General features: G+C 34.6%; 1 protein-coding gene across 2 annotated transcripts in view; it reads left to right on the forward strand.

Moving 5' to 3' along the window:
• The window catches only part of LOC133847017 (uncharacterized), a 321,107-nt gene extending 308,362 nt beyond the window's left edge, over positions 1-12,745 (forward strand). For both annotated transcript variants that reach the window (XM_062281721.1, XM_062281722.1), the window contains one exon: positions 12,670-12,745. The gene's annotated coding sequence lies outside the window, so the exon portion shown is untranslated. The remainder of the gene's footprint in view (positions 1-12,669) is intronic.
• Positions 12,746-24,329: the final 11,584 nt, after the last annotated feature.

Below are 24,329 nucleotides of genomic sequence, written 5' to 3' on the forward strand. Positions count from 1 at the left end.
AGTAAATGTCATTTAATTACACCCGATTTAATGGAATTTTACGCATTATCGGTAAATTTTCTGGAAAAACTTCTTCCTTCTTCCTTCCGCCGTTGGCCCTTTTTAACAAGTCAACTTCCCCCTCTGAGTGGCGAAGGAGGAGGAGGGACAAGGGGAGCGCCTGGGGGGGGAGCGGAGAGAGAGAGAGAGAAGGGCAGTCGTCATTTCATAAGCCACAACCAGATGCGACATACTACATCAAAAGGAAATTCTTTGCATTTTTAAACATCCAAATAGCGAGCACAAAAAATGATAGTAAAATACCCAAAAAAAAAAAAAAAAAAAACCCACAAAAACAAAACAAACAAAAAATACAGATTTAAATTCAAACGGAAAGTGCAAACTTTTATACGCGGAATTACATTTACTTAATTGAAAATAGGGTAGAAGGGTATTATTATATTTTGTGCCGACAGGAAATGTATGTAACAGATAGAAGGAGGCATCTCCGACACTATAAAGTATATATATTCTTGATCAGCGTCAACAGCCGAGACGATCTAGCCATGTCCGTCTGTCCGTCTGTGTGTCTGTCCGTCTGTCCGTCTGTCCGTCCGTCCGTATGAACACCTAGATCTCAGAGACTATAAGAGATAGAGCTATAATTTTTTTTTTCGACAGCATTTGTTATATTTGCACGCAGATCAAGTTTGTTTCAAATTTTTGCCACGCCCACTTCCGCCCTCGCAAATCAAAAAAATCGAATAACAAGCGTAAATTTAAAGCTAGAGTTGCGAATTTTGGTATATACTATAATTACTATAGTAGTTATGATTCCTGAAAAGTTGGTTGCGATCAGATAAAAATTGTGGAAGTTATTAAAGAAATACTTTTGTATGGGCAAAAACGCCTACTTACTATGGGTCTGAGTTGCTGTGGCCGACAATTTGGTACATTGTGCCGTCTATGGTATATTTTGAATGGTGTACTATATCGATATACCAAACATACCATTTGGTATATTTTTAGTAATTTTTTTAGTATTTTCGATATATTGTGAAAATAATACCGCAATATTTTGCCCTTATTAAAAATGGGTAGCGGGTATCTCACAGTCGAGCACACTCGACTGTAACTTTCTTACTTGTTGGGTTATATTTTTGGTAGGGTTATAGTGTTTTTAGTAATTCTGTAGCTTTCTTAATTATCTTTTTGAGGTAGTATCTTCTACTTTTGCTTCCTAGAATTACACCTTTAACTTAGCTTAACTCTGAACTGTTAGTCTCTTTGATATAATTTGATTATAACAAACATTTTATTCATGTAACACAAAGTATTTAAAGTACTATAGTTGCATTCAGTTGCCTGTTGCTTTGTGCATAGAACTTAAGAGAGAACCTAAATTCAGAATGAATTCTATCGAACTATCGATACTTATTGACAGTGTGCCCAGATAAACATATTTATGGTTGCCAGATGCATAGCCAACAACATTATAGTGCCTACTTACATTCAAAGCTGTCACACAAACACAAAACTTATTACTTAAACTTATATTACTTACTTAAACTTTATTTAGTCCTATTTTATTTGAATAGTGCCAGGTATTTATATACTACAATAAATATTGCATATTATGCCGTCTACTCACTAGTAAACTTAAATGTAAAAATACCAAATCCTTTAAACCGTATCATTTTTGAGTATTTATGAACTGCAGATAAGTTTCTCAACCAAGTAATAGCAGAAATCTAAGCAAGATTTCTTATATATTTTATGTATATACATATATTTATATTTAAGTCTTTATGACATCGTCGCACACATTTGGTATAATTTTAAACCCAAAAATAACTTAAAACAAGTAAGAAAGCTACAGTCGAGTGTACTCGACTGTGAGATACCCGCTACCCATTTTGAATGAAAGCAATATATTTTGCGGTATTATTCTCAAAATATACCAAATATTCTACAAAAATACTAAAAAAATATACCAAATGGTATATGTGGTATATCATATAACTCGTAACTCTAGCTTTAAAATTACGCTTGTTAATCGATTTTTTTGATTTGCAGGGGCGGAAGTGGGCGTGGCAAAAATTCGAAACAAACTTGATCTGCGTGCAAACATAACAAATGCTGTCGAAAAAAAAATTATAGCTCTATCTCTTATAGTCTCTGAGATCTAGGTGTTCATACGGACAGACGGACGGACGGACAGACGGACATGGCTATATCGTCTCGGCTGTTGACGCTGATCAAGAATATATATACTTTATAGGGTCAGAGATGCCTCCACTTGTTACATACATTTCCTGCCGGCACAAAGTTATAATACCCTTCTACCCTATGGGTAGCGGGTATAAATAGTGCTGCGACTGTTTCATCAATTACTTTTAATCATACGTATTTCTTGTCCATAACACATTTCTGTACCCATAAAAAGATAACTCTGCCAAACAGTTCTCCATATCATATCATAACAATTAGAAAATTAATGGTCAATGTATTGAATTCGAAAAAATGCATAGATTATTAGATCCTAAAATCTCTCAAGCGTACATCACTTAAATTCATAGGGATAAAACTGATATGAATACATCTATAACAAATCATATAAAGTAATTGGAATCTCTTAGATGTTGTCTGAAGAGTAGATCACTTACATTCTTATGAGTAGAACCGCTGTGCAAAACATCGATAACAAATCTTCTCTAGTAATTGGGATCTCTTAGACAATTATTACAGTCACCTGCCAACTGTCAAACGACATTAATTTATGCCCACAAATCTTAAGCTTACAATAAAAAAAAAAACAAAAAGATTGTTCAAATAATGAAAACATTTATCTTACTTGAAGCAGATGAACTTACCTGTAGCTAAAAAGGAAAAAAAGGGAACAAAAATGGGAAAGATTGCGGCAATTTGGTGGTCAAGGAGCAAGGAATAACAAAGGCTAATTATAGCTGACAGTAGGTGACTAATCTGTCGACTTAAGCGGGGAAAATGGGAGCGAAAGTAGCGAAAAAAAAAAGCAGCCATAACAACAATAACAATGTAAAGAAAGTAAAATCATTTCACAGCACATGGCAACATGATGATGGTCACATCTGTCCCAGAGTCAGGATAAAATTGCTTTACGACGAGTTGGTTTTCGTTTTTTCTGCTGGGTGAGAGTGAATTGCATATTTCAACGGGGCAGAAGACGGGATGGGAACGAGGAGGGGGATGGAGAGGGGGTGGCATTAAAATGCCTTGTCCCAAGCTGTTGGGGAACACGAAGGTAATTGCTATAAAATTGCTTTGTAATTGCTTACTAGAAACAAATAGCCGTCACATTAATAAAAACAAAAAAGTAAAAATGCGGTCTTTTAAAGTAAAGCAGTTGCTCTACACCCGCCCCCCCTCTCCATCCCTGTTTGCCTCCCTCGGAAGTGTTGGACCCACGTCAGGCGTCACCACTTCGGTGGGTAGTGCCAATTTCAGCTCTCAACTCCGGCCAGAGGGAGAACCGCTTTATTTAATTAGACGCTCACAAACCAATTAATCAATTTTGGGGTTCCTGCCTCCCGCATTTTCACTTTCCTCTCTCTCTCTCTCTCTCTCACTCTCTCTCTCTCTCTGTCTTTCTCATTTCGCTCCTTTTCTATTCCAATTAACGTTCGCCACTCTTCATTTAGGTCCAGGTCAACCCTGAAGCATCATGTTCTTTCTCTCCGTGTCCATTGTTGTCTATTGTCAATGTCAAATTATGTACACTTTTATGCTAAAATTAAGTAATGCCTCCTCTCTCGACCAACAACCATGAACAACAACAACAACCAGTCAAATTGAGCATACAAAAAATAAATAAAATCCCGTTAAGACCATTTATCACCCGACAATTTGTTGTCGCTTTCTTTCTTTCTTTTCCCGTTTCCGTTTCCGTTATCGTTGACGTTGACGTGATATTATTTACAGAGGACTGATTTCACCCTCTTGATTTTTTGTTAACCGCATTTGACGTCAACTTTCAACTACGCGTGTTTTTTTTTTTTACATCTAAACAATGTTTACTTGGTCCACAAAATCACTTGCAATCACTTTCACGCTTTCATTACAAAAATAACTGCAAATTAATGTCGAAATTACAAATCCCGAAAACTTCCTGAAAAACTTCCAAAATTTGCCATTGCTTACTAAGCATCATTTTATACTAAATATTGAATATTATACCATATTCACACTAGTATATTTTAACGCAAAAAATCGCAAAAATACTTTTGACTACATAATTGTTGCAGAGTTTATGAACTCTAGATAAGTTTCTAAGCAAAGCTAATATGGAGACTTTGAAAATTCTGATATATACAGATGTGCTCATTAAAATAGCAGTCCGACATATTGTATATTCCTTTTTGTTAGTTGGTAAATAAAAATTATAAAAAAAATAATACAAAATTCAACATCAATTTATAACTTTGTGCAGACAATCTGATATATTTTGACTTCTATAGTATATTTATAATATAGTACTTTAACGTTATACCAAATATGACATTATGTATATTTTAGTATATTAGTGGTACATTACTTTGGTATATTTTGAAATAAATACCGCATACTGTGTTGCTTTAATTCACAATAGCTAACGGGTATCTCACAGTCGAGCATACTCGTCTTTATTACTTGGGTTTGCTAATATGGAACTTTTGAAAATTCTGATGTGCTCATTAAAATAGCAGTGCGACAGAAGCAACACTATATAAGGATTTTTTTCTGCATATTTCTTTTAGTTAGCTGGAGAATTAAAATTATAATTTCATCTTTCATAATTTAGCATTCAGGCATTTTCAAATAATAAAGCAACATCTCCAATTCGATTAAATAAGGCTGTTAATATTCCCACATTATAAGAATTTACATTTTCAAAAAAAAATACTTGACAAAGTTCAGAAATATGCGGAATAATATAATAATAATACTAAATATTTAAATCGCTTTTAGAAATGTAGAAGTCAATTGGTATTAAATTATGATTAGCTCCTTTCATACCAATTCACTTTCCACATTTCTAAAAATTGAATGAAATATTTATTAAAATTCCTGAACTGTAAATACGCTTTCTAAACTGATCCAACTTATTAAAATCGCATTCAAATAACGACTTGCATCTGCTGTGTCAATAATATTGCATACTTTATTCCAAACAATTGTCATAATATATTTGATATTCTAATTCATTTCTAGCAAAAGTATTTTGCAACTTTTCAAACACGAATCGCAGTCGAAAACTTCGGAAACTTTCTGCCACAAAAATGGAGTGGGGAAATACTAACAAATCTGAGGAAATCAAATAGAAATCATAAACGCAAAAAGATAGTAGTTGAATAATAATCCTGCTCATATGCTACTGCTGTTGTGTGCAATTGAATGTTTATGTTTATGTTATGTTTATGTTTATCGTTATGTTTATGTTTATCCTCGGCAATGCTCGAGCAATGTTTATGGCCACGCATGCCAAATGAGCAAGCAAAATTGTTGCGAAAATTAAATCTTATTGTTTATTAAAGTGTTTCCCCGTACAGGGTAAATTTCCTAAGGGAGAAGCTTATCATATGTCGCCTGAAGTCGTGTCTCTTTTCCACTCCCACTCTCTCTCCCCCTCTTCCTCTAATACACTGTACTACACAAGTGCAGATGAGGCAATAAAATATGCAGCACAAGTGTAAATGAAATGTTAAAGGTGAAACTGAGAGAGAGAGAGAGAGAGCTAAAGTATCAAAAACGCCAAAATTTGCATATTAAAAATTTAGCACATGCATTTTGCCAAGTTAGGTTGGCAGTAAGGGGGGTAAGAGGCTGAGGCAAGTGGGCAATAAATGCGTGTAGTCAATGCTAATGTGGCCATTAGACGCGTGTGAAATTCATGATCTCATGCAAATCTTCAACGCACAGCACATCCGGCCGATAAAATTTGCAACATTTTGGTGACAAGCGATGGGAGTTGAGTGTGCCACACAGCAGAGGGGAAGGGGGAAAGCCATCTGATGGCAGCAAGTGGCAGCATTGTCTGTCTGCCTCTGCCTCTGCCTCTGCCTCCGACTCGCATTTGAAGGTGTCATAAAAATCCTATTATGCACATTACAATATCAAAAGAACAGGAAGCATAGATGCCACACGGCGTCGCCACACGGAACATCGCGAATCCCATGAGGAAATGCGAATGCCAAAAGCTATAGTCGATGCCCCCGATGCTCGATGCTCGATGCTCGATTCTCTGTTGCCCGATGCTCTGTTGCTCTGTTGCCATTGTCGATGTGCCGCAAAGGGCGCAATAATCGTTGGCATAACCGAGAGCATGGGGCATGTGGCATCAAAGCGGTAAATGGCAACAGCAGCACCCACCACAAACTCAAACTCAAACACAGACACAGACACAGACAACCTGAGCTGATGTTACTGTTGCTTTTGCTTTTGCATTGGCTGCGAGGGTTGCCACACTCAACCAAAAGTTAACTTACAGGAAATGAAATAAAGAAATGTTTCAAGTTAAGTGTTTGAAATTTTATAATCAGATTTTATTCAAATCACACGGAACTGCAGACAAAAAAAACAAACTAAACTCAAGTGTTTAAAAAGTGAATTCAAGTTATTAAGCAAACTTCAACTTCAACAATAATCAACATAAAAATTCCAAAAGATTTGTGAATATAGAATTCAAATAATAAAGCAAACTTCAAAACAAATGATGCTAATAGATTTTTTAGTATTGAATTCAAATTATAATATTAAGCAAACTTCAACAATAATCCACATACAAATTCGAATAGAAAAATATAACAAACCAAATATTGAGATCAAATTATTAAGCAAACTTTAACTTCTACTATAATCCACATCAAAATTCCAAAAGATTTTTGAATACTAAATTTAAATTATTAAGCAAACTTCAACTGGCAATAAGTCCGATTAAAATTCTAATATAAAAATTAAATAAACTAAAGTAATGTAAAACTAAAGTAATTCATTAACTTCAACTCCACATAAAAATATTTTTAGAAGCAAACAAGTTTTCATATTTATTTGTTCTTGAATTTACCCTCATTTTAAATTAAAATATATAGCATGTAGTTAAAAACCTCAATAGTTAATGGTACTTTAAATAATCAGTATTAACTCTTTTAAGGTTTTTGTAAATATGTTTACATCTAAAAAATATAGTAAAGAGTATTACATGTCTTTTAATCGTATTTTAAAAACACTTTCACTGGGGATACATAAGTATGATAATTTCATATTATTCTAATCAAGTTATGTATAGAAAAAAATAATGGTTGTGTGAGTATACTCAAATACCCGCCACCTTTTATTCTTATGAAATACCGAAATACTGAAATATACTGATGGTTATTCGGTATATTGGTATACCATAAAGTTAAAAAATGATCAAAGTATAGAAATATGCAACATATGCCCACTACACATTATTCTAAAACATTCCGATGTAATATGCCGAAAAAATACTAAAATGTGTTGAATGGTATATTTGATATATCGAATGTATTACATTCGAAATATACCAAAAATACAAAAATGCACCGGATGCTATCTTTTTTAGTATTACATTCAAAATATACCATGGAGTGTAAAATATACCATATTGTCAGCCAAAGCTAAAAAGAAATTGCATTCTTTGTGGCAACCCTCGATTTGTGTGTTGGCATCCCTCGCCGTTGTGCTTTAGCTGCGCTCTTGCGTCTTCTGACGAATGCGCCGTAATAAAATGAAGCAACCAGAAGATTTTTAATAAATTTGCAAGCAAATCAACCACTGCCAAAAAAAGGTGTCCTGGTGGCGATGCCACCGATGCCAGCTAGCCAGCCAGCCAGCCAGCGATGTGGATGCCACCAGCAGAGAGTGGCAAGCAGTAAGCAGTAAGAAGCCAATGGCAAAGTTAAGGCCAACAAAACAACATCAGCAACAACACCCAAAGCGACATAAATTATGACAAAATATGAACCATTGAATGGCAGCAGCAGCAGGACGACGACGAGGCCAAGTAAGGACCACGGGGGGCCTTCAAGCTTCCGCTTGATGCGCGTGTGGCAAGCAGTGAGAAGTAAGGGAAGGGAAGGGCAAAGGGCAAGGGGAAGGGGAAGGTGTAGTAGCTGCAGAGGGTGCGGCGAGTATTTTATGCTCTGGGTGCCAAGGAGAAGAACAACAACAAAAAAACGTGGCAAAACATAAAAGCGAGCAGCATGAAGCGCATAATAAGCAAATTATAGAACGTTTAGAAAGGACAAAACCCGCCTTCCGTTCATACCCCTCCCCTTTCCCCTCTCCCCACGCAAACAAGCTGCGAGACGTTTCGTCATTATGGCCAGAAGGAAACGACAGCGGCTTCTATTTCAGCTTCTGTTTTCTGGGCAATGCAAATTTACATTTATTTAAGCAATATTCTTGAAGGGGGGACACTGGCAAAGGGGGAGAGAGAGAGAGAATGGTGGAGGGGGGGAAGATACAATAAATTGTTTCTATTACTTACATCTACATCGCAATGAAGCGGTAAACACACGAACGAACACATTTGATAACATTTTGATAAGCCAGCGCAATTTTCAAATTACTCAAGCAACTGAAAAACTCAACTCTAAACTGCAAACGACGCAGCAGACTCGAAATTCTAAAGCTCAGACTACAGGTTTACCTCATTATGGAGTGCATGAACTACAATCAAACGCCCGAGAAAACGACTAAGGAAGAGCTCAGCTCAGTAGTGCAAAAATAACTTAGTGGAAGGTGGCACCTGAAAGTATGCAACAGATTAGCAAATTATTAAGTAAGAAATGTATTAAACGATGCAATTTGGTATATTTTATACTATATGGTATATTTTTAATGTATTAGTATTTTACTATACCAAATGTGGTCTTTAGTAAAGCCAAGCTTTGTCAGACAATAGTATAGTATAGTATCTACGTATAGTATATTTTATATATATAGTATATTTTAAATGTAATAATATATTAATATACCAAATGTGATCTGCTTTGTCTGACAATCTGGTATATCTTTCATACTCTTTGGTATATTTTGAATGTGCTAGTATATCGATATAGCAAATGTGATCTATAGTAAAACCATGATTTGGTTAACAATCTGGTATATTTTGTACTCTATGGTTTGAATGTAAGTGAATATTGATATAACAAATGGAGGCTTTAGTATATTTGAGTATTTCGCAGTATATTATTTTTAAGTTATAATTTCACACTAAAGGTCACGTTAATATAGCAACATTATACAGTTAATTGTTATATTTGAATCGTATAAAAAATAAAAAAAGAATTATGTGTGAAATACCCGCTACTCATTTTCAATACAAGCAAAGCAGTGCAGTATTATTCTTAAAATATACCGCAAAATACGAAAATATATCGAAGCCCATATTTGGTATAACAATGAAGTACTACATTCGAAATATAGTATACCACAGAGGTCAAAATATACCAGATTGTCAGCCATACAAAAATATTTTGTAAATAACTTTTATCATTTAGCATTTTTATTCAAACTTCCAGGAACTTTATAAGGATAGCAAACGCTTCTTCTTCCTTCGAACTAACCGAAAAATTGTAATTATAGATTTCAACTATAATCGAACTTTTATTATTTACCGAAATTATGAGTAATATCTCTAACCTTAAGCTTTATGTTAACCGATTGCTACTCCAATAAATATGATAATTGCTTAGATGCCAGCTGGTGACCAGCGGCCCCTTCCCCCTTCACTTCTCCGTCGTCTCTCATTCTCGACCATAATCCATAAACTATGCATATAGTATAGAAAATGGCACACACTGGGAAACAATAACAACGACGTGCCAATAAAATGTAAATGTGATTTGCGAGTGTGGTAAAAAGGCAACAAAAAAAAGGGCTAAAGAGATCCATGTTTTCCGTAATAAATAACTAAAAACCAGCTGAGTTTTCGAATAGTACGGGGAAAGAAGCATATTAGCTAAAGCAATCGATTTGATAAGTATAAAAATGATTATTCAATAATTTCACCGAGGAAATTCTAGAGTACAAAATATAGACAATGCTTGAAGTGGAAATCATTTATGGTATTTCCTCAATTCCATGAAAATCCAATTACCAAAGTGAAGAGATAGCGCATCCCCTAGTTGAAAAAGATCTTTTACAATTTGCACTTTCAATTTTTTTCCCGAGATAATTTAATTTATTTAAACTTTCCTACGGGGTTTTCTCTCATTGAGGAGAGCTGCATATAAATTCATAAAGTGGAATTGATGGGGCCACAACTATGTATAATAAATTGAAAAGAATCCCTTAAAAATGGTATAAAAATTTTTACGACTGAATTCTCTCACTCTACAGATTATGGTATATATATTTTACCTTCAACCTCAAAAGTTAAGGTTGAGGTTGAGGTTGAGGTTGAGAGTTTCCAATATGCCATCGATGCGATGTGTGTGAGTGCGATGTGCTGCGAATACTAAACATTTTCGGTTTTTGGCCTGTGATTCTCCCGTTATTTGCCAAAAGATTTATACTTAACGGCAAAAGGTGCTTCAAGTCGCCTTCTCCTTCCCCTTTTCCCCTCGGTTTTTGGTCTGCATATCGATGAGACGTGTGTGCGCAACGAAAATGAGATGGGAATGAAGTCGGTGTCGGAGTTGGAGATGACGGAGAAGCTGACCAGCGGCTGTCTTCTTCCCCAGGGTGTCGTAATTTTGCGAGATATGAATGTAAAACAATTTTCAGGGCACAAAAACTGTCGAGAGTGTGTGCGTTACTTTTGAATTTGTTACTCTCCACGGAGAGCTGCTGGTGGTCAAATGCAATCGATAATACTCGCGCCAATCAATACACACTACTCCGCACATACCCTGTAGAAATACCCTGTCTCAAAATCGAGTCTGGCATATGCTAATGTTTGTACAATCATTACAAATTGTTTTCCGCTATCAGTCGCATGAATCAAACAACAACAAAAAACAATTACAAAAGCAAAGGAGGAGGTTGAGGAAATTCCTAAACAGTCACGTGACCTAAAAATCACAATAAATCCGTTAAAAGTCCACCGAAAATTTCAATAAACATCAGTTGCGGCTCTCTCACTCTGTCCGTCTGACCTTCTTCCTTTTTTCGTTCGTTCTTCCTTCTCTCCGGTCCTGGCACATTATTAACTTGTCATACAAAGATAAAAATTTATCAGCCTAGATGCGTCGTGTGCCGTGTTACTTCACAGCGTGAGCTCAACGTTTGGAACAACGTCGTCGACAACATTCCACGACCAAAAACTACCCCCACCAAATGCGCAAAAACCCAACCGAATCCAACCAAACCAAACCAAACCCAACCCAACCGAATACTCAACCACTTTTCACAGCCCCTTCGTCCAGACTGAGCCGAGGCGAAGCGAGGCGAGGCCGGCGAAAAGATGAAAAATTACTATAAAACGTTTTGTGGCATTTTAATGTCCACAATATTCGTGTTTTCCGCCTTTATGAAAAATTCAAAAGAAAAACAAAAGCCAACGCAACAATATGACCGACACTCTGATCCCAGGCATTAAGCGGCCACCAAATATATAAAAATAAAAAAACGACAAGTAAGAAAGCTACAGGCGAGTGTGCTCGACTGAGAGATACCCGGCCAATGAAAGAATTTTCAATGAAAACTTAAAAGTGTGGTATATTATACTTGGAAATATATCCTAAAGAAAATATTCTACAAAATATTAAAATCTAACGCAAGCTACATTTGGTATATCAATATACTATCACAATACAATACAAAATACGCTATATTTTCAACCAAGCAGCAAAAATACTAAATATACAACAAGCCATATTTAGTATATTATTATGCCATTACACATAAAATATACCGTTGAATACAAAAAATACGCGAAATTTTCAACCAAGAAGCTGTCTAGAGAAAATACCGAAATATATCGCAAGTTATATTTGGTATATAAACATACTATTACATCTTAAATATACCATTGGATACAAAATACACGAGCTTTCATCCTGGAAAATTTTAAAATATACCGCAAGTTATAGTTGGTTTAGCAATATACAATTACATATAAAATATGTAATAATATTATATATAGTAATACTAATAGTAACAGTATAAACCGGACTGGAAAAATACTAAAATATACCGGAAACTATATTTATTATACCAATATACTATTTTATATAAAATATACCAATGCAAAATACAAACCAAGCAGCTAAGACTTGACTGTAGACAGACAGAAGCGCAGACGGACATTTCTATATCGTCTTGGCTATTGGCGCTGTTCCAGAATATAGATATATACTTTATAGTCGGAGATGATTCCATCAGCCTGTTGTAGCTACAAAGTTATAATACCCTTCTACCCAAAGGGCAGCGGGTATAATAAAATTATATATAAATATGTCTAAGCGAGGGAGTCCAAATATTTTCTTCACCACAAATCTCTTACATCTCTCTCTACCTCTCTATCAGTAGATCAACAAATTTTCATACTACGTTTTTTAGGTATTAAAGTTCTTGTTGAGTTCCTAATTAATTTGCAGGATTATGTTAGATAGTTGATGGTAGTATATGTCAGTTTTAGGTCATCCTTAACCATATTATATTTTATATACAACAAATTTTAACAGTTTTTTTTTCAAATTTCAGATTTACAAAATTTCTATGAAAAGTTTATTTGCCAAGCAAACTTGTTGCACAATTCAACAATTAGAGTAACGTAAAGGTAAGTTTGTTATATTATTTAACAAATAAAATCATTTGCAATCAACAAACAACTTTTTCCTTGGACCAGTTTTTAGTCTCAGGTTTCTGGCGAAAAACATGAGAGACACAAGTTTAACTTATATTGTATAGAAATAATACTTTAGAGTTGGCTTCCATTTTGCATAAAATATCGTAATTTACAGTTAACAAGGCAATAATTGAATGGAATGCATATTTTTATTTTGCATTTATTTGTTATGATTGTAGAATCAAATTAGAATTCAATTGTATAGCTTGGCGATCGAGTAGCAAAATAATTTTTAAGCTGGAGATACAATTTTTGGTATATTTTGTACTCTATGGTATATTTTAGACGAAACAACAACATAGTACATATAAGCCTCTGTATATTTTTTGGTATATTTTAGCTAATATCACACTGTTTTGATTTAAGCGTTCCGATTTTTGACAATCTAGTATATTTTGAACGAAATTGTGTATATCAATATGTCAAATATAGCCCTCGGTATATTAATTTGATATAGTTTTAGAATACCACACTATATTAGTTTTAGCTGGTATCTAATAGAAAGCTATTTCTCTATTTTAATTAGTATTTTTCAAGTCAAGCTTAAATTAATTTACTTGTTATTAAAAAAATTTATGAAAACAAAAAAAAACTTTAACTTTTGCAAAGTTTGAACACTTTACTATTGAATATATTAATTTCGAGATCGCAAAATGTGCAATAAGTGAATTATGAGGTGATAATCTTTGGCAGCATTTAATCGAGTGTTGCATATACTCAACGACGAGAACAATCCAACGAATACTAAAATAATAATGACGAATAAATCACGTCGAATTGTGAGTTGTTTGTGTATTTGGTGTTTGGTCGAGGAATACATAATTAGGCGTTGTCCTTTATTGTTTCATCGCTTTGCATTGAAATTAAGTGCGAATAAAAAGCTCGCCACTTCATTTGTATGGGCGACATGCAACGTGTGGCAAGTGTGTGGCAAGTGGGGCAAGTTTGCCTGTGGCCCAATAAAGCGACTCAAATCAGGAGCATTATTCATTAGTCGATGGCAGTCCAATAATTTTCTAGACAAACACTGAATGAGTGTGTATGAATGTGTGTGTGTGTGTGTGCGAGTGTGTGGCCATTTAAAGAGGCAAAGACGCCTGCTACATTTTGATTGAACTCATTGGATGCGCTTGGCTTGAACAGAGTTGCTTAATTGACACCCACAGTCAGTTTTATCTATGGGAAAACTAATTTCATGGGCGTGCTGTTGAGTCTCTCTCCTCTCTGTGTGTGTGTATGTGTGTGTGTGTGTGTTACACACACATATGTTGTGTTAAAAGTGCGTTCGTTCGTTTGTCCGCCTGCGTTTGCTGATAAGCATTTCATGTCACATCCTTAAGGACCTTTTGCTGCTGCCATCAGACATGAGAGTTCACATGCTGCACCCCTCAGCACAGGACACACAGCACCGCACCGCACCCCTCCACTCTACACTCGACACTCTCCACTCCTCTCCCCTTCCAAAGCCTATGCCTGCCTTCCTGTCATCGTTACTGTCACCGTCAGCCAGCGCTTAAGATTGCTTTCAACGTCCTTAATTGCTTTTTTTTCTTGTGCCGAGTGCGTCGCTCTCTCTCTCTCCCAATGTGTGTGTGTGTGTGTTGCGAAAGAGTGTGTGCGAGTGTGTGTCTGTGCACAGCAAGAAAAAGTCTATCAAATCAACACTTAGAACAAAAGAACAACAAAGCAGACAGCGCTAGTTTATCTACGCTAGGTTTGAAATCAATTCGTAATCTATGATTTTATAATAATAAGAATAATAATAATAGTTAATTTCGACATTACTTTTCATGTATATGATTATTTGATTAAATTTCTTGTGTAATTTGTGTTGCTAAAAAATCGATTGAATATAGATATTTTCTTACATTTCGAAGTTTAAAGTTGATGAATTTGTACTTTAAATTTCGATAGATTGTTAAAGTCATTTATGATTGGAAAGCATAACAAAAATCATTTGCTCTTTAATTCCTTATTTTTCAAATTGGTTTTATTATTTCATAAACCTACTTTGAAGGTACTGAATATTTCTAAATAATATAATAATTATTATTTTTGAGTGGAAAATTGGTCAAAAGTTGAATGATTTAAAATTAAATTTAAAAAAAAAATAAGTAAGAAAGCTAAAAGCAAAACAATGCGGTAAAATATACCGAATTAATATACCGCACAAATACAAAAATATACCAAAAGTCTATATATTGTATATTACTGAAATGACACACTCTAAATATTTTATAGGGTGCAAAATATACTATAAAGTACAAAATATACCATACAACGTAAAATATACCATATTGTCAGTCAAAGCAACCAAAGATCTTCTACCCTTTGAGTAGGCGATATAATAAATATTTTTGATATTTGTATTGTTTAATTCAAAAATTATTTGCAATTATCTAATAAACCAAAACAATATTTATTTAATGTAACAATATATATATTTCAGTAATATAAAATACAATGCCTAAAATAATAATAATATTCTGGAAAAATACTAAAATATAGTTATATCAAACTAATATATTGAAAAATACTACAAATATACCACTTGATATATATTTGGCATATCTTTTGTCAAACTAATATATTGCAAAATACTAAAAATATACCACATGTTAGAATTGGTATATTATTATATCAAAATACTAAAAATATACCACTTGGTATATTTGGTATATATTTCTGTCAAACTAATATACTGCAAAATACTAAAAATATACCACATGTTAGAATTGGTATATCATTATATCCAACTAATATATTACAAAATACTAAATATATATCACTTGATATATTTGGTATATAATAATTACATGTATGCTTTATATTCTTAAAATGAATTTCAATTTCGCCCACCACATTTTCTCTCAGTGTACGAGTGTGTGTCTTGGCATTCTTTTGATGTGCTCCTTCGAGTCGGTGGCATGGCAAAGCTTTTGTCATGGCCATGGACATGGCCGCTGCTCAGCGTCTTCGACATCCACGATGAGGACGTGTTTCGTTCAATTCGCTGCTGTGTTGTGCGTCGTCGTTGTCGTCGTTGTTGTCGTTCCATTTTGGCGCAGGAAGCGTTATTTCAATTTCCGCCTTTCCGTTTTCCTTTTTGCGCCAAACAGCCGCCCCAGACACGCCATTATTGTTTGACGTGTCAGTGTTAATGAGTCATTGTCCATTAAGTTTGCTCATTTCAAACGGGCAATTAAATTCGACTTTATTGCACTTCAACCATATACCGACGTATCCCCGTATTCCGTATTCCGTATTCCTCATTCGTCGTATGTCCGATACTCTCGATGTCCGCATTCGATACTCGGACACAAAACTCAACTGAAACTGATGACGATCCCGCCACACAGATGGACATTGAAACCGCAACGAATCTGACTGAACTCAACTCAACTTAACTCGACTCGTAACATGCCCAACACATACACACACATACACACACACACACACACAGAAACACTCGCACACACACTCATCAACCTCCGCTAGAGACTCAGCTGCTTGGCTTGACCGAAGGGGGCGTCTCAACTAAGTAGAGCTATAAATCAGCACATGTATCGCATAGACCGACCTCTCTCACAATTCAACTAAATTATAGCTACGCTTTAAGCAACACTCCAACAATATTCCTTTCGCAATTAACAATTGTCCCAAAAAAAAAACTCAACGAGGGATTGCTTGCTTTTCATTTGATTTTATGGTTCACAAGTGGTTAATGCATTTTCAAAACAAAACAAAAAATAGAGCAGCACAATTGCATTTTTTACTAAAACAATGCAATTTTCAATGTACAATACATGTAGAACATAGTATAATAGAATTTGCAAGCATAAAAGTGTGTACGCTAATTAATATACTATAATAAAATACTAAAAGTGTTGTTTGGTATTACGAAAATACCATTTCACTCCATAGCATACAACATATTTATCTATTGAAGCAATGAAAATCAATGCAAAATAGAGTTTTCGAGCTTAAAAGTGACATCGACGATTATACTCATTATATACCAAATGTTTTGTTTGGTATAACGAAAATACTACGCTATTCCATAATATACCATAGAATACAAAATATTTTTCTACTGAAACAATAAAACACAATGTGCATAGTGAACATAGTATAATAGAATCTTCGAGCATAAAAGTAATAAACCTGATATACTATAATAATATACCAAAAGTATTTTGTATAACATAAATTCTATTTCATTCTATCCAACATCTTCGAGCACACAAGTGAGACCGCTAACTCTTAATATACCAAAAGTGTTGTTTAGTATAGCGAATATACAAGTTTATTCCAAAAATACCATAGAATAAACAATATACCAACTAACTGCAGCCGCTGCTATAATAAACATAACTTTGTTCAAGTTAACAAAGTTTTGTATCAAATGTTGTATATTTAAGACTGCTAATTTCCAATAAAAAATAAAATAATATATAATAACAATAAAATATAATATATGTAAATACTTTCGCCCAATGGGTAATGTGTAGATAAATACCATAAATATATCGTAACCCATTTAAATTCGAGTTTACTAATGAAAAGTTAAGGAAATAATCAAAATTAAACCCAACTATATGCATTAATTACAAAAAAAGAACAAAGAAAATTTAAGTTACGAAAAATTAGAAACAAATAGTGTGACCAAACTCTGCTAAACCTTCTCTAGGGGATGCAAATTAATTGCAGTATCCAGTAATAATATAAATTATTTAAAAACATATACATACATACATATATGGTATATGATTTCATAGCCTAATTTTTTATTAGAAATCAAATATACAGATAAAACATATTAGACTATGTAAATTTATCACTGACTTTATTCTTGTTGCACAAACTTTGTAATAAAAGATTTTTCTTCTTTTCACAGAAAAACAGAAGAAGCATTGACCGAAGAATGTTCGACAACAATTGTGATGGAGATGAAGACATTAAATACTTCATTTAAAGGTTTGTGACTAATTTAATCTCAAAAAGAAAATAAAAGAAAAGAAAAAGATTTGCGAAAAACACTTGACTGCAGATTCTAATATGAAATGAATCAGATATCGAAGTTGAGTTTGCGAGTTAAGTTGGAGCCAGTTTCTGAGTTCCCCACGGAAAACGCAGTCGAAAGCACGCGCAAGCATGTCACAGCATGTCAAGACATGTGTGTGAGAGTGTGTGAGATGTCATAAATCAGCTGCAACGGGCAGCAAAATATGAAACATGGCAGCATAAATAATTAACAAACTTGGCTCAAATGATAAATTTTTTTGTTGGCAAACAAAGACGAAAGAGATAAGTTCGTTTAATATTTATGACAAAATACGCTTAGTAAGAGTGAGTGAGTGAGTGAGTGAGTGAGTGAAAGAGAGAGAGAGAGATGGACAGATATGCCCTTCTTCATAAACTATACAACACACACTTCATACATATTCAGAATGCCCTTGGCACTTGACACCAGCCTCTGACCTCTCGCTCTCGCTCTCTTTCTTTTGACTAGATATCGAGAGGAGAAGGAGAGAAGACAAGTATGTGTGTGTGTGTGTGTGTGTGTGTTGTACTCGCTAATCAGAAGAGACAGAGAGGGAGAGGGACACTACGATTGTCAGTGATTTACGAGCTGCCCCAATCAGACAGGACAACGGGGACACACAACACAGAACACAGAACACAAGAGAGAGAGATACATCTAGCATCATAATTCGTCATTGCATTTGATTTTATTTCAGCGTTATTTATTTGCATTATTTATTTATCCCATTACAACGACACAAGGGAAGAGAGAGAGAGAGAGAGAGTCAGAGGGAGAGGGAGGCAGCCAGGGGGACATTGCCGTAATATGTTTTGTCCATATGTCCATTTGCGTGTCTCATGGCCATGAGCACGAGTCCAACGAAACCACAATCCATATCCATATCCATATCCACACATATCCATATCTATATCCATAGCCAATGCCAATCAATAATTTGTGGCCTGTATAAAGATTTATTGGTTTTGCATTCGCCCAAAAACAGCACACGCCCTTCCTTTTCTCCCCTTCTCTCTTTTCTCCCCCTAAATATTACTTTCTTTCTGCACACGCACATGCAGCAGCAGCTGCTCAAACTGAAACTGAGTCTGAAGCTGAAGCTGAAGTAGATGGAAAACTACAAAATATAGTACTATAATTCTGCAGTGTATAATAATTTAACTTTTTGTGTCAGTCTGTCTGTCTGTCTGTCCGTCTGTCCGTATGAAAATTTAGATCTTAGAAACTGTAATACATAGAGCTATATAATATTTTCGGATTTTAGCTGCTTTGGCTGACAGTCTAGTATGTTTTGACCATGAATGTAGGATTTCAACGATATCGGAACTAGCACCTTCGATACATTTTAGTATTTATTTGGTATATTTTAAGATAATAATACCACATTGTTAGTTTTATCCAAAATGGGAAGCGAGTATCTTTCAGTCAGCACACTCGATTATAATATAGCTTTCCTACTTGTATCTTCACAAATATTTGATTCATACATAGTATGTAGAAATATCTAGTATTTTGTTTAGTATTCAACAAAACTAATGTTATATCACATATTTGAGTATTATTTCAACACAATATTGAAATATAATATGAAGAGACCAATTTGTCATTTTCTACTTAAATCTGATAATACCATATATGATATATTATACAACCAATACATTAAATATTCAAATTCTTCGGGAAGATCTTTAGGTTGAGGGCAAAATGAATATGTATTTGTAACGCACTAGTTCCAATACAATATTTCTTAAATATTAAATATAAATAAATATATTAATTACATATGAAAATAATTGAGCATCACTTAAGTGAAATATTAGGTATTTTTGAATTAGAACTTTCACTTTGATTAGATATGCATATTTCAACTGCTTGAGTCCCTAAACTGTAAGTGGAGTTTAAACAATCTCTGGCAGTTAATTCAAAATTGTTTTACAGCGTGTATTTCGAATCATGAATAATGATCCTCTTACGATTTGTGCTAACTATAATTGGGGAGAAGCATTTTGTTTATGGATTTATGTGCATTGCACTGCACTCGAAAGCACTTTAAAGAGTCTTCGACTTATCTCCACACAAAGTTGGAGAATTGCCTTTATATTGTGCGTACTCTAATTACAGCACGTGTATGTATATGTGTGTGTGTGTTTTTTGTGTGTATGTATGGGTGTAATGTGTGTTGTGCTGTTGTGTTTGCAGCAGGCAAATAAATTTGCTGTGATTTGTAGAGCTGTGATAGAAAAGCGCATTAAACTTGCTGCAACCCACATAAATATAACTAGAGGGCATTTAACTACTCAGCGATTACACACATTACACCCACACACACACAGTCATACACACACACACACACACTCAGTGAACAATACTTCATGTGAGAGGATGTTAGTATTTAATGGATGTCCTCGCCAATCTACGCCACGACCATTATGCAAGTGCTTCTGTGTTCTGTGTTCTCTGCTCTTTACTGTGAAAGCCAAAGGTAAATTTGCGACTAAAGAGGAGCGCGTGACACGAACAAGTATATCGATAGAAAAGTCTTTAAAAGTAGTCAGCTTAAATGAAAATTCAAATTTATGTTTATCACGAATTTAAGTGAACAAATTGTTTGTAAAGTTTTCTTTTAATGCCTTAACATTTGTATTTCACATTTAAAATTAAAAAAAAAAAGTTTTCAAATTTTCATATATTTAAAATTTAAACAAATATTTATACATCGACAACGACACAGTTCAGCTAGCAAATTACACCATTTATTTTGGATTAAACGATTTTTTGAAATAATAAACAATTTATCATGAACTTATGTGAGAGAATTATAGCAAGATTTATTTACATTTTTTAAATTGCAATTGAATATTTAAAAAATGTCATAGAAAGCAGCGGCAATTGAAATCTGAAGATAATAATATATTGTGTTAAAATTCATGGAATGAATTTTCATGAAAAATTCATTTGGAACTTAGCTAGTTGCCAAATTTAGTCGCAAAGTTAATTTACTTGCTACTTAAAATGAAGTAATAATAATTTTAACAAATTTGTGTAAAAAGCAACAAATTAAGAGCTACATTTTATTATTATACCCGCTACCCATGGGGTAAAAAAAAACTACAGTATATATGATTCCTGATAATTTGGTTGCGATCAGTTAACAAATTGTAGAAGTTATTAATGAAATAGTTTTGTATAGAAAAAAAATCGTACTGTAATCGGATCATTAACGACATATCTGTTAACTTTTCAATTGTTTTCTTTACTCCAAGTTTTGTTTAAAGTCTTTATCAAAATTGAAGAAAAATAGAGTGATTATCTGAATTTCACTCTACTAAGAAATAATAATAGCCCTAATACAATATCAGCATTTAACTCCCTGTCTCGTGTCACGTGATCATCTCTGGGTAACCGCATCAATAACAGCATCGAAACTGGGCATCGAAAATAGCAACGCAAGTGGCTAAGAGAGCAGCAGACAGAAGTAACAAGTAACAAGTAAGAAAGTTACAGTCGGGAGTGCTCGACTATCAGATACCCGGTAACATTATTTAAAAAATGCCAAACAGTTTAGTAGTATTGTAAAAATATACCAAAAGGCTAATATACATTTTTTAGGGTCGGAGATGTTTCCTTCTCCTTTTTACATAAGTTTCCCGCAGGCACAAAGCTATAATACTTTTCTACCGGGTATAAAAAGTGAGGAGTACGAGTATATATAGCTAATACACACACACACACACACATATATGGCAGACACACTCATTAACAGAGTCGCTGCCGCCCACACAAAAGGTCATAAAAAAAAAGAGAAGAACTTCATTTATTCGGCAAAGAAATAAATCTTTTAATGCACATCGGAGAGTCGTTATTCGGGCATTGTTTTCTCATTTGGCACAACACCTCCTCTCCCTCTACCTCTACCTCTCTCCACCTTAGTCTCCACACCTTCTTGGGTCAAATGTCGTGTCGTTTGGCCATCGATGGACGACCCTTCTCCACTTTCTTCCTTCTCCTCGAGCTGCTGCAGTCACAATAATGTGGGGACAATTTTATCGAAGTGGCCAAAAGCAAATGAAGCGAGGCACGAAGCAGCTTTCAATGATTCTAATTATTGAGCCGCCCCGTCGCAAAACTTTCTTAAGTATCGCGTGCATCATTGTTATTGTTTTTGTTCCTTCCTCTGCTCTGTTGTTTTGCAAATTGCTTTGTTGTGTGCGTCCATCATGATGCGAGAACGCATCCTGTGACCATTTTCCGACCCTGTGTCTGTGTGTGTGTGTGTGTGTGTGTGTGTGTGTGTGGGCGGGTACGCTCATTACGTTTCCAACTCCAACTCTCCAGCTCTGTGCTCTCTATGGTCAATATGTCCCACAAGGCTAGCCAGGCTAGCCAGGCAGTTGTCGCGTTTCTCCTGCGCCTCGCCTCGCCTCGACTCGACTTGATGTTATGTATGTGTTTATATGGCCATTTGTATGTCCTTTCCCTTCCCTTCCTTTTCGATGGTGACCTGCGAAAATGTCTGTGTCAAGTTGTGAGTAATAATGCGGAAACGCCAAGCAAAAGCGCAACCCGAAATAAAGCTCGTAAATAGCTCTGAACGAACAGCAGCAGCCAGAATATGCGAATAGCGAATACTCTAACAACTAAGAATAATCGTTTTTTTTTAATTACTAAAAGAAAAGGCCAAATTCAATTATTAGCATAAGTATACAACTATTTAGAAGGCTTTCGAGATTGGCTTCAGATTGATATAGATTTGCATATTGTATACTATTATACACTGAACAAATCAAGAATGAAATTTGAAATTCTTAATGTTAGAAAACACATCTTGATTCGAAGAACATTTGATATAAGACCTAAGTTTTTTGTTCTTTCTATTTATTATTCATTGTTTATTATAGCATATTCGTACATTTCTGCGAAATACTTTGAGTTACGTATTTTTTTAGTTTTCTTTAGCAGTCACTTAATTATGCGTAACGTTCAGTTTTACAGAAATTTAGAGTAATGTTTACGAAAGTTTTTCCGCATACGTTTTAAATTATTAATTATTGCTGTAAATTTGTAACTATCTGCTTTTTGAAATCTGCAAATTTCGAAATTTTGCACATTTTTGTAGCATACATTTCAGCGCGTAAATTAGGTCAGCAAAGTTACGTATGATTGCAATTGAATTTTCATAAAGTGATTGAACAATACAATTAAAGGCGCTTATAAAAAATGAATAGTGGAGCAGACTCTTCGATTTGCATATTTGGCTGACAATATGGTATATTTTGCACTCTTATATATTTCATGTAGTTCTATATCAATATACCAAATATTACATTAGGTGCATTTTTAGTATTTGAATGTTGTATTATATCAATATACCAAATATAAATTTACGATAGGTTATAAACTTATTTGTAATCTATGCCTTAATAATAATAACAATAACTGAACAATTCTTATACTTCATATATGTTATGATTGCTTACAGTTTGATTCAACAAGTTATTTTCCGCTCGATTTGAATGAGACACAAAACCCAGAATTTCAATATTTGTGACAGCATCGATTCATAATAGTTGAGGAGTGAGAAGAAGAGTGGTAGGGGAAGGGAAGGCGCACGTCTTCTTCAGTGCTTGACATGTGTCACAAAGTGGATGACATATGCGATTACATCGCATTATTCGCACTGACAAATGTCGAGGCAAACAAAGGCCCATTAATTAGCTGTACGTGTCCATGCATTACACGAGCATTTTTGTTGTGTCCTTTTGCCACAAGTTTTGCTGTTTGCTCGCTGTTGTTGTTGATGTCCTTCTTGTGGTGTTTTGTCTGCGGGTTTGTCAAGTCTATTTTGCGGGGAGTATGTAGAATAATAGCTCTTGTGTGTGATGTCTTCAGATGAATGTGTCCATGGACCACGTACATAAGCACATAATTACGTATCTTTCTTCTTTTCTTCGCAGTCCTCCCCACTCTCTCTCTCTCTCTCTCTCTCTCTCTCTCTCTCTCTCACTTTCGTTCTTTTTCTTGTATTTTGCGCAGACAGCGGGAAAGTTAAATTGCAGAAATCGCAAAACTTTACTATCCACAAGCAAAAGTAATGGAATTGTGTAATTAACGAGACTCCTGGGTAAAGACTTGATGAAATGCTCCACTTCCAGTGAAATCAACTCACATACGTAATCTCACACACACACACACACACACGCATAAATAAATGGTTGCAAGGTCCTTGTTGTCGCCTTTAAATGTTGTTCAAATGGCTGAGCAGGTAAACTAAGAATTCTTCAATTAAGAGACTTCTTCACAAATGATTGAAGACATTCACAAATCTCAAATACGTTCTTTTCGATTTCACAATTTAAAGCAACACATATATATTATTTATTAATTTTAAGTGACCGAATTGCATTGCGTATTGTGTTTTGTTTGAAGTTGTAATGAAGTCGATACATAAATGAATTAAATTAATAATAAATA

This window comes from Drosophila sulfurigaster, chromosome X (assembly GCF_023558435.1).
Source record: "Drosophila sulfurigaster albostrigata strain 15112-1811.04 chromosome X, ASM2355843v2, whole genome shotgun sequence".
NCBI lineage: Eukaryota > Metazoa > Arthropoda > Insecta > Diptera > Drosophilidae > Drosophila > Drosophila sulfurigaster.